Raw genomic sequence first — 12,218 nt, forward strand, 5'->3', positions numbered from 1 at the left:
TGCAGATCTGAGGCCTTATCTGAACTCCATAGAAGGGTCTCTTCCAGAACCCTCAGATCAGGCTTTAGTTCACCATGAATCCTGTGATTTCAGCTGGCATTGATAGAGCCCTGCCATTGGCAGCCCAAGAAATAGACCACGTCTGGGAGAAGAGGTTTCATGAGCAGAGCAGGGGTAGGAGCCAGCTCCTACTGTTGGGAGCTCATCAGGTATTTTTCTTACACGTTATCTTTCCTCCTAGTCTTTGGGTTAGATAGACAACATATCCCTGGGAGCACCTAGAAGGAGGTATGTTGTTCTCCCACTCCATTTTAGAGAGGTGGAGCAGCTTTGAATGGGGACATAGGAAGCTAATGGGTGTTGAGGACAAATAAACTAGTAACTGGCAAGCAAAACTCTGAGAATGTGTGAAATATCTGTTCTCACTAAGTTAGAGGAAGGGACTGACTCTGACAGAGAACTATTTGGCCTCCCAGACGTGGCCAGTAAAGAGGAAATGAGGGTAGCTGTACCAACCTGCCTTTCCTCTGTTGCTCACTGTTTATTATTTACTGATTAGGAAGGGACTTTTTTTTTAACCCATTATGATTTGGACTTACCATATGAGCTTATTTTCTAATAAATTGGTGAACAAGTCCCTACCAGTGAGCATAGCAGTCCCACCTAGAGAGTCCTTAAAAATTATATTCCTTATTAAAGCAAAAAGGTGTATATTTGAATTAATATGCACATCAGGTTTGCAGTTTGGGGCGCTGCCCTTTGTTATGTGCCATGATTTGCCTTTTTAAATTTTTTTCTGGAATATTACGGTGTTTGTGGTTGTGAAATTGTATCTTGGTGGTGAGGAAAAGCATATTTGTTGTAGATTCCAATTTTCTGGGGCTTATAGGAACTTCCCCTAATATGTACACTGCGGTGGCCTGTGGATTATTTTTTTTCCCTTCATCTCTATTTAGAATTAAATGTTTCTGGAAAAGTAATCTGTTACAATGTTTTTGAATTAGCTAAGTTTTCAAAGCAAAGTCACGTTTCTTTTTATCTCTTAAACAACTTTTTCAAAGCTTTCAAGAACTTTGGAAATTAAAATTCCAGTTTCAGATCTCATATGTGTAGTCAATGTGAATTTGAAAAACCAAGCACGAGTTGGTTTGGGAAGTAACAACAGAATGTAACGAGGTCTTGTGTTCATGATGAAGGCTTTACTGAATATGGAGCTATTCAATCCTTAACGTTATCCTGGGGGAATCTCGGTCTTTATTTCATCTTAACTCAGTGCATCAAATAGTTTATGCAGGATCCAAGAGAGACCTTGGATGCTGGGACATACAGTACCTGGAATGTATGCCCTCCTCCCAGTCCGGAGAGCAGGATCATTACAGACCAACCCTAGGGTACATGCTCAGTTCTCCTTCCTCCTCAATAAAAAGGACATCTCAGGGAAGAACCATATCTTACTCTTCATTCTGACGCCTCCTGCCCTTCATTCCCACCCAGCCATTTATATAAGAGGGCCACAATGCTACCAACTTTGCAGACGGAGTACCACAGTGTCATGCGGGTCCCACTCTCCACATAAGAACGCAGGAGATGGTGAGGCCAAAAAGGAACACCAATGGAGACATGGATAGGGGGTTCATACCACTATATCCTCACTGGCAGCTGGGTTGGAGACACAGGAAGCAGGAGCCACACGATCCGCAACACCATCCGCAATCTGCTGTCCGTTCTCTGCCAACCAACCAACGAACCCCCTAGCATAGCCACGGCAGTTATATTAGGAGCTAATGGCTAATCGGTAACAGCTGATGGCCACCCAGACACAGCGGATGGCCATCTGATTATAGCTGACGGCCATCTACTACCCGAGCCAGTACCTTTCCACGTGAGGCCGAGAGCCTGGAAACTGCTCTCTGGGACTCCGTCCCCACACACAGATTGGGGTTTGCCCATAATTTCTTTCAGATGTTTCTTTAAGTTCATTCATTGGCCATTTCTTGAGGCTCTAGTGTATATCAGGACCTGTGTTAGGCTCTGGAGATTTGGAGACATAGTGGTACCCGCAGGGAGTTCAGTGCAGGGCCTCCCTCAGTAGTTTTCAGGGAACCCCAGGACATTACAATGCTTCTCAGTGTTGGGGATGGGGGAACAGAGAGGTGGGGGGCCACTTCATTCCTTCTGTTTCTCCAGCTCCCTCCTCATAAAGCTCAGACCCACTTAGGTTATTATTATTATTTTTTAATTTTGAAAGACTTTTTATTCACAGAGAAATTGCAAAAATGTTGTAAGGAATTATTGAATACACTTCCCAGAGTCCCCAAATGTTCACATTTACATTTTACCATACTTACTTGATCATGTTCTCATTCTTCTATCTATACACATGTATACACATGCATACAGGTATGTATGTATAGGTATATATGTATATGTTTTTTTCTGAAAATTTGGAAGCAAATTACAGACACAATGCTTCTTTAATTCCGTATATTTCACTGTATATTTACTAAAACCAAGGGTATTCTTTATATAACCAGAAGTACAACAGTCAATATTCTGGTAAAAATCTGGATACAAACATTGATTCAATATTATTATCTAATCAACAGATTTTATTGAAATTTTACCAATTGTCTCTTTTCTGGGCCAGGATCACATCTAAATGTCATTTTGTTGAAGTCTCCTTTGAATACGCTGTTATACTTCCTTCTGTTTTTCTTTCTTTCTTTTTTTCATTCATGAGCTACAACTTTTTTGCAGCTAACAGGCCAGTTATTTGGTAGAGTATCTGCTCTCGTGATTAGATTCAGGTTTAGCAAGAACACCAGGGAAATGCCGTGTTCTCAGAGCATCACATCAGGAGGAACACGATGTTGATTTGTTTCATGGCTCATGATTTTAACTTTGATCTCCTGGTTATAGTGTATCTGCAAGTTTCCTCTTCTTTAAAATGACTATTTTCCCATTCCTAATTAATAAATGTTTTGGGGACCCTTTGAATGTTTTGGGGACCCACTACGTACACTTCCACAGGTTGACGTGTTTTTTCACTCCCAGTTGATCTCATTGGGAATGTAAAGCAAGCGTAGGTGTGACTTGCCTTATTAGGCAGATCTCCTTTTCGTTAATCTTAGGTACGTGTATGGTGAGTGATTTGTGTGACAGAGTGGAGGCACATTTGTGATTTTGGGTGATGCGACCTTGTGAAATAGCTTGGTGGAAAAGACTGGTGATACGTAAAGTTGTTTTTGATCACCCTTTCCTGAAGAAATGGAAAACACACTAAGCAGATCCAGGCGTATTATACTTGCTGTTTTAAATTGCCGTGGCTCTTTCCGCACCCCCCCTCCTACCCCCCAGTGCTTTTGTTTTTATTCAGAGGGTTCTAAAAAGGAAATCCAAAAGTAGCAACATTGTAAGAACAACCCCCCTGGTACTAAGAAAGTCAGTTGGGACATGAGCCGGGAGAACAAGAATAGCCTGGTTCCTATATGTTAACATTATGCTATGATTAGCTTTTTAAATGACAGAAATTCACAGACTTCTCCTAAGATAGCATCGCTAGTACAGTAGTAAGAGTTTTACAGAAAGTGTTAGTACAGTATTACAGCAGTCAGACCAGTGAGTCTTACACTTTTCTTATCTATGTCTTTCTTTTGGACTGACCAACTTCTCTCCAGGAGATCTAAGCTAAATTCCAGAAACAACAGTCTTGCGTTAATATTCTCAGAAGCCTCTCATCAATCTGTACAGAAATGTTTGCCAGCTCTGTGGCATTTTGGTCAAGGAATGCAAGTCCTTTGGAATGGTCTGGAATGCAAGTCCTTTGTGGCTCTTGAGCTGCCCATGCTGACCTGGCCCGGGGCAGAGAAGATCATTTTCTTTCATTCTCCTTCTTACCCAGAACAGAAAAACCAGAATACTAAATTTTCTACTGTAGTAGCCTTAAAAAATAAATAAATAATAAACTACCATTAAGTTAGGCACCCATGTCTTAATTAACTACACCCACATGTAGTTAATATACCAGCGCAGCTTCTTTTGCCCATTAGATTTTATCTTAAAGCTTCTGGCTTTTCAACCTCTTATCTTTTCTAAAACATTTTCTGCCTTCAACTCTATTTACAGGTCAGTTTTTATCCCTATCTAGGATAGAATCAGCCCCTGCTATGGGGTCCGGGATGGGCACCTCTCCTGTCTTATTTCTGCCTAAAGTTCATGTTCAGTCACCTTGCCTCCTCACCTGGCTGTGTATGGCTGTGTATCTCTATGGAGAAACTATTCATGTAACATTATTTCTTGCAGAATCGTAGGCTCCTTAGGATCAGACTTACCTCTTTCCTATCCAATGCTGGCATGCCCTCCATCACACACCTAGGAGGAATTTTTTTCAGATCTGTTAAGTGTGTCCAATGACAAAGCGTTCAATACTAGACAAGGCAAATGTTTCTTTAATCAAAGAGATTTAAATAGTTGAGTAATAATCTACTTGCCTGTAACTCCTACCCATTAGATGTTTTTGCTATCCAGACTTATACATCAGCTCTCTTAAATATGTGAAGCCCCTCACTTATTCTCCTGGAACAGCAAGTGTCCCTTTGTAACTATGACTCAGAAATAAGTGCAAGGCTTTAGCTCACAGAGGTTACACCTATTTGTTACATATATACCTAAGCCATTTCCTCTGATGAGAATTTTAAAGCAGAGCATCTGTACCATGACAAGTAAACAGGTATAGGAAAAGAACAGGGGAGAAATGAAGTGATTGGAGGTAGTTTAGCAAGATCAGATGAAATCAGACCTGTGAAAGAAGAAAGGTAAATTTAAGTTCCTTACTAATCCAGGTGGTATCTATTGTGACCAACATTTGATTTTCAGGTGCCTGGAGTTTCTCTTTTTGTAACAAGAGTGAAGTACATGTGTTGGAATAAGCGTGCAGGAGTCCCTCACTGTATAAGACTGCCAGGTTCCTGAAAAGCTGTACAAATCTACCTCTTGTCAGTCAAACCCCCATCTCCATAGATTCGCTTTATAATTTCAGAATTTCAGCAGCACTGCTGATTGATCTGTAATCGATCCATGGAGACAACCAGCACATTTGCTATCTCTTAACCCTGAGACAAATCATTGATAAGTTCTTTACATGTACCTGATCTACGAGTAGGCCTTTGGCGGTAAAGAAACCTTCTCTAGTTGGAAATATATGCTCAGAAGTATCTGCGCTCAATCTTACCTGGTTCCCATGCATGAATCACAGTCATGTGTTGTCATTAATATGATTCCATTTGGCCTTAATGCAGCTGCAAAATTCGTTTCACCCTGAGTTCCAGCGCTTCGTGTTTAGGCCACTGCTCCCGACATTCCCTCTCACCTCACCTGTCCTCATTCCAGCTCGTGCTCCTGCGGGTTGCTTTCTTTAGTAGGTTAATTTTCTGCTTTTCGGTTTTTAATGTGATAATAGCTTCATGGTTTGCCTCTCTTGTGTGAAGTGCAGCTGTATCATATCACATTCCTGAGTCTGTGTTCATCCAGCTGTGTGGGATGAGTGGCTGTGTTCTTACAGGCAGGTACCTGAGGCTTTATGTTGCTAGCATATGTACGTGACCGTGGTCCCTGCACATTTGCCTCTCAGTGTCTCGCCAGTGAATGCAAGTGGTTACCCAGTATCTGGAGGATGCCTTGAATTCTTCTGGAAACAGCATGGGCTTGGATCCAATGATGAGCAGAAAGGATATGGATATGTGGCTAAGAGGCGTATTGGAGGGCTCTCTTCCTTCAAGCTACTTTCTTTACCACCTTTTCACCAGCTATGAAATGCAACCATTATAATAAAATTCTGTCTTAAGTTTTGATACCATTTCTGCACCTTTGAAAACCCTACTAGAAAGTATACACTCTTGGGGGAAGCATTGCAGCCATAATTTTGCAGCCTTTGATGCATTTATGGTGACAAAATGGCTAGGAGTATGGGAGAGATGGGAGGAAGTATGTGGGTGCAGATCCCATCATGTTCTCCAACTCTCCATCTTTTCTGTCTTGTTTCCATTCTTCCAGATGTCTGGATGGTCAGAAACCTGAGTCAGATTGTATGCTGCTGGGTTATCTGGTGGGAAAGTTTTTGTCACTACCCAAATCCCTTATAGATACGAATGAATTAAAAAAAATAAATTCTCAGCTATTTTGGAAAGGTTGCCAAATCTTTATTAGAGAACACTTGGCAGTACTTCATCTGGAAAGGTTATACACTTAAACATGACTACAGTGAGAGTGTAGATAACAAGAATGAGTGAGATGGGCCAGATATAAAATAATTGGGCATACAGCAAAGTGTATAACCCTTGCTATGTGTGAGGAGCAGATGCCACTGAGCTGCACCTGTTGTCATGTTGACAAGCTGGCTTGGTGTTTCGAATTCAGAAGAACTGGCACATCTAGATTTTTACATAACATCTCCCGATTTGAAGTGTTGCCAAATAATTCAAAAGTTTTAAAATACTTGTGTGGGCAAAAGAAAACACATCTGAGGCGCATCCCAATTTGTGACCCCCTTGAATAGGCTGTGTCGGGAGAAAGGGAAGAAGCATGCAAGACGGATATCAGCATGTTCCTGACTTTGCTTTGGTCTCACCCTCACCTGACACCTGTTTTCATTCTGTCATTCATGCTCCGTATTGGAGTGGCTCAAATGTGATATTTCTCTGGGTCTTAGGCTCTAAATTGAAATGCAAATATCTTGTAGGCATAAATAAAAGACTCAGGTCATTCAAATTCTGAAGCAAAGGCTATGGTGGGTGAAGACAGGGTGGAGGAGCTCGTCGGGGAGCTTCTGTTATGCTTTTTCCAGTTTTCCACTGACACCTATTACTGCACTGAGAGAAATGGTCTTAACTGGAAGTGAAGGTTGGAGGAAACAAGCTAAGCCAGAGAGCAAATGGCAAATACAGTTATGGCCATGAAAATAGGAAGAGGGTTGTCATGGGGAGCGAGGAGAGATTATGGAATTTACATAAATCACTTCAGCCACTTGAAGGAAAGGTACTAACTGTAAAATCTTGGTTATTTTCGTAGTTTCTGTACTATTCCTAAAGTGTCAGATTCTAAGAAAAGTAGGTGCTGGATCTAGAAAGTATAGGTTAATGGCATTCTAAATTTCTTGATAGGTCTTGTTTTAGTTTGGATTACTTGTAACAGAATATCATAGACTAAGTAGTTGATAAACAACAGAAATTTGTTTCTGATCATTTTGGAGTCTGGGAAGTTCAAGCTAAGATGCTGGCGGATTTAGTGTCTGGTGAGGTCTGATTCCTGGTTCATAGATTGCTGTCTTCTTGCCATAACTTTATATGGTAGAAGGAACAAGGAAGAAGGAACAACTCTAGAAACTTGTTTCTAAGTGCCCTAATTCCATTCATGACGGCTCCACCCTCATGATCTAATCATGTCTCAAAAGCCCCACCTCCTAATACCATCCATTGGAGATTAGGTTTCAACATAGAATTTGGGGGAAATACATTCAGTCTATAGCAGATCTTAAGAAGGGAATTTTGGAGCCACAAGACCTGTTGAACTTTTGGGCAAGTTAGAATAAAATCAGTAAACAAACCTCGGGAATCAGCAAAAACAGCCAAGAAACAGAAAACCAGCAACAACAACAACAAAACCCTAAGTCATTTTAATTGTCTGGTTTTGAAGAGAAATACTGATTCATGTATTTCTTTCAATGAATGCAAGAGTAAATAAGAAATCCAATTAAAACATCACCATTTGCAATGGCCTGGTTTGTTAATAAGCGCTTGCGAGTGTTTTTTCTGTGCTCAACTCTACCAAATGGCAATCAGTTCTTACAACCTGAAAGGAGGCATTATGGTGCAGCAGAAAGAGCCTTTGGATTCGGTTTCTGCTGTGATCTCTGTTGGGTGAGCATTTATCTTCTGTCCATCAATTCTCCCTGCATCTGAACACTCATCATTGTTCATGCGTGTACTTAGAGAAGTATATGGTATAATATGGAATAATGAATTGAATATATAAGTAAAAATCAAAAGTGCAAGTTACATCCTATAACAAAACACTAAGTAGCCATTAAAATGATGTTATAAATCTATACATACTGATAAGAAAAATTTTCTACAATAATTTTTAAAGGTAAAGCAATATGAAAAGAACATATAGGAAGTATTACCATTTATGTTAAAAAAAAAAAGACCTGTGTGTATGTGTGTGTAGTTATATACAGGATAAGTTTAGAAAGATACACAAACACATTTTAAAACTCTTAATAATTACCTTTTCACACTGTATTTTTTTAAAAAAACTATTTATAGTGAAACTGCTTTTGTTGACACAAACAACGCTTTGATATTTCAAATCCAGTGGATACATCTCTGTTCTCATCTGACTGTACTCTTACTTGCCGTGAGGGTCAATTATTTGCTCTTTCTTGAAAAATGACTCTCAGTTTCTTGAAACACTTCCTTTCCTGTACCTTCTTTCTTCATTGATGGCATCTCTTCTACCTCACCTGTAAATTTTGGAGACCTCAGAAAGCAGACCTTTATACTGGTGTGCTTGCATTCAATTTCTACCTCCTTCTCTCACATACTTGACATTTCCAATAAGATGTCTAGTAACCATCTATAACATAGTATGACATACATGATACTTTCAGAATGAATGAACTAATAAATGAATGCTATTTTAAAATTAATTTTTACAGGAAAATAAATGATAAAGGCAATAATAAACCTAGCAGCTACAATTTTGTCTCAATTCTCTTAGAACTTAAATCATTTTGTGGTGACATACTGTCTCATTTTAATGTGCAGATATGGGAGCAGCCAATTGGACAGACACTGTCATATAAAAAAAAAACGAAAGAGGCATTTACTGGACTGCATATTTGGATTCTGGTCTCAGCTTTACTCCTGACTCAGAGTTCCTATTAGCATGTCATTCCTTGTTGGGCTTATTTCACTTGTAAAATCATGGAGCAGATGCACCATTTTCTAATGTTTATTCCAATCCATTAATTACCATCTTGAACCAACGTCACTTGTGATTTTACTGCTGGTCCACATTGCCAATCAGATGTGCCCTTTTCACATTCTCTGTTCTAGTGTCTTTCCAAACTTCCTCCTTCTACTTTTCTGCCCAATACTTAGAATTATTTCTTAGCACATTCAGTTCTCCCCCTAGATACTATTTTGCCTGAAAGAGCTGATTTTGCAATTAGACTTGAGATTAACCCGGTCAGTCTTGAAACAGATATAGACTTTACCTGTTCAGCAATGCAAGTGATAAATGAGGAACAAGTAACAGTGCTTCTTTGTTTTCACAGTACATGTCTCACAGATACAAAAATCTGATAATCAGAACAGTAATTGTTATTACTGATGTTCATGAATTTTAGAAGGCAGTTCTGAATAGAAAAACACTGTATTTAATAGAAATTCTTCCAAGGAATTAAATACTTAATGTGGTTTTTGGAGAAATAGGATACCTTTTAAAATGACAGCAACAATAGAACAAATTTCAAAAAGCCTGTCCATGGAAATTAGAAAATAGAACTATAGTGGGAGGGTGGTGGTGGTGGTGGAGAGAGTGGGTTGGAGGTAGGAAAGAGAAGAGGCCAAAAATAAAATCAGATAGAATCAAGAATGGATACAATTAATGAAAGTTTTTGGTGGACGTGAGGCTTTTTTTTTATTTTTAATCCATTGGTAAAGTAAGCAAGCATTTTCATATATGAGTTTGTTGAGCCCAGGTTGTCATTCTAAAAAAGCAAAAAAAAAAGTCCAAAAGAGCAGCCAAATGAACAGGCAAGTAACAGGACTGTGTCCTTGGGGCACATTTGCCAGGCCCCAGCTCAAGGACAGCCTTTGCTCTAGATGGAATGTTAAAATAATGTCCCTTAAGATGTGGACATGCTTTGCAGACTTATTCCTCGGACCAGCCAGGAGCCCATTTTCAACCCATCTATCCACAGAGAGAAAAGGATGAAAATGGAGACTTCTTGGAGAATTGGGAAAAAATGGGGTCTTTCTTAATGCAAGAGAAACTGAAATCTCCCAGAAATGAGGTAGCATGAAAGAGAGATCTGGGGTGCAACCATTTATTCGTCTGTTTTCTCCATGGATAATTTTGAGAGATTATTGTGTATGAGGTCCTGGGCTAGACATCAGAAATAAAAACAAACAAGGAGACCTCGTCATTGCCCTCGTGGAGCTTACCATCTCGTCAAATCTGAAGTCCAGGCCTGAAGCCAAAACCCACTTTTTTCAGCATCAGTTTCTGTGTGTGTTATGTGCTGGTGAGTTGGTTCTGACTTCTGGCGACCCAGTGAATGCATGATGTCTACAGTGTCCTGTCCTCAGCAGCCCTGCTCAGCTCCTGTTGACTCGTGGCTGTGGCTTCTTTTAAGGAGTCAATCCATCTCATATCTGAGGTTCCTCTTTTCTTGCTGCTTTCTATTTTTCCCACCATTATTGTCTTTTTCAAAGAACTCTGCCTTCTCATGATGTCCCCGATGTAGGACAGCTTCAGTTTTGTCATTTTTGCCTCCAGTGATGTTGCAGGTTTAATTTGCTCTAGGACCCACTTGTTCGTCTTTTTGGTGGTCCACGATACCTGTAGAGCTCTCCTCCAACACCACATTTCAAGTGAGTAAATTTTTTTTCCTATCAGCCTTCTTCACTGTCCAACTTTCACATCTGTACATAGTGACTGGGAATACGAGCGTGTGGATCATCTTAGCCCCGATCTCTAATGAGACATCTTCGCTCATGGTGATTTTTCCTAATTCTTCCATCACTGCCCTTCCAAGTCTCAGCCTTCTCTTGATTTCTTGGCTTCAATCTCCATTTGAATTGATGACTGAACCAATGTAACCAAAATCTTTTAACAACTTCAGTGTCTTCATTGCTGATCAGTTTGTATACACATACCCAATTCTGACAACACTATAAAGCTGAGACTTTTGAAGGTAACAGTTAATATCTTTTAAAAATGCTTTTCACTAACATGTCTCAAGGTTATATTTATACCTAGAGCTGCCAGATAAAATAAAAGATTTTTAGTATGAGCATGTCCCAAATATTGCATGGGATATACTTATAAAAATTACTTGTTTTTCTGAAATGCAAATTTATCTGAGTGTCTTGTGTTAGTATTTGGTAAATCTAGCAACCCTAATTTATATTTAAGTCATTTTGAGATTAGAATTAGAAAAAACACACCATTACTGAGACATTGGCACAAGTAGTGAGGCACAGCTAAGGGTAAAGAATGACCCAAATCCCAGTATCACATGACAATAGTAAGTCAAGAGATTTCCCACATTACCCATGTTGTGAAGTATTCCTTGAAATATCAGTATAAAGGATCCTGCATGGAATAATCAACATTTATTTTACCTTACATGTATGTTGGGACATTTAGATTGGTTTTCCAGCATATAATAGTATCTGTAATCCAGCCATTAAAGTGCCACTGCCCATAATAATTGCTTCTTTGTTGTTTGGTAGAAAGACAGTCTTTCAGCCCCTTGTAAAACATTGCATAAACTACTACTGATCTTCTTTGTTGTCAGTCGTCATCTTCTTCCTCTCCTTCCACCCTCCTCTTCTTCATCCCCTCTGCCCCTCCTCCTCCTGCTTTTTTGTTGAAGTACAATTGACTGTAACATTATATTAGTTACAGGTATACAACATAATGATCCGATATTTGTATACCTTTCAAAATGATCACCACAATACGTCTCGTTAACATCCATCACCATACAGTTTTAATTATTTTCTTGTGATGAGAACTTTTAAGATTTAAAAGTCTTAGGGACTTTTAAATGTGCAATACAGTATTATTAACTATAGTCATCATGCTTTACACACACTGTCCTTGATTCCAAGGGACAAAGCCAGTTTTCTCTGAGACTGAGCTCTGTGTATCTGACCCTTAAACCTCTATAAACCGTGGTGTGTGTGTGTGTGTGTGTGTGTGTGTGTGTGTGTGTGTGTGTGTTGGAAATGAGAGGAGCACTACAGCTAACCTGGGAACTAACAAGGACATTTTAAATGAAAGCATCTATTTAGTAGCCCACTGATCAACTGTCAGCTTTCTGATTGTATGATTATAGGCAAAGCAACACAATTTGAAGATTTGTAGGTTTTGGAAATATTATAAGCTGTGTAGTTGTAGCAGCACTCCTTCACAGGAGAAATTTCCAA

At 39.5% G+C, this 12,218-nt stretch overlaps 1 protein-coding gene across 4 annotated transcripts in view; it reads left to right on the plus strand.

Annotated features, from left to right (window-relative positions):
• Positions 1 to 12,218, plus strand: part of PCSK5 (proprotein convertase subtilisin/kexin type 5) — a 400,588-nt gene that overhangs the window by 40,041 nt on the left and 348,329 nt on the right. The window lies entirely within an intron of this gene.

This window comes from Rhinolophus ferrumequinum, chromosome 12 (assembly GCF_004115265.2).
Source record: "Rhinolophus ferrumequinum isolate MPI-CBG mRhiFer1 chromosome 12, mRhiFer1_v1.p, whole genome shotgun sequence".
In the NCBI taxonomy this organism is placed as follows: domain Eukaryota; kingdom Metazoa; phylum Chordata; class Mammalia; order Chiroptera; family Rhinolophidae; genus Rhinolophus; species Rhinolophus ferrumequinum.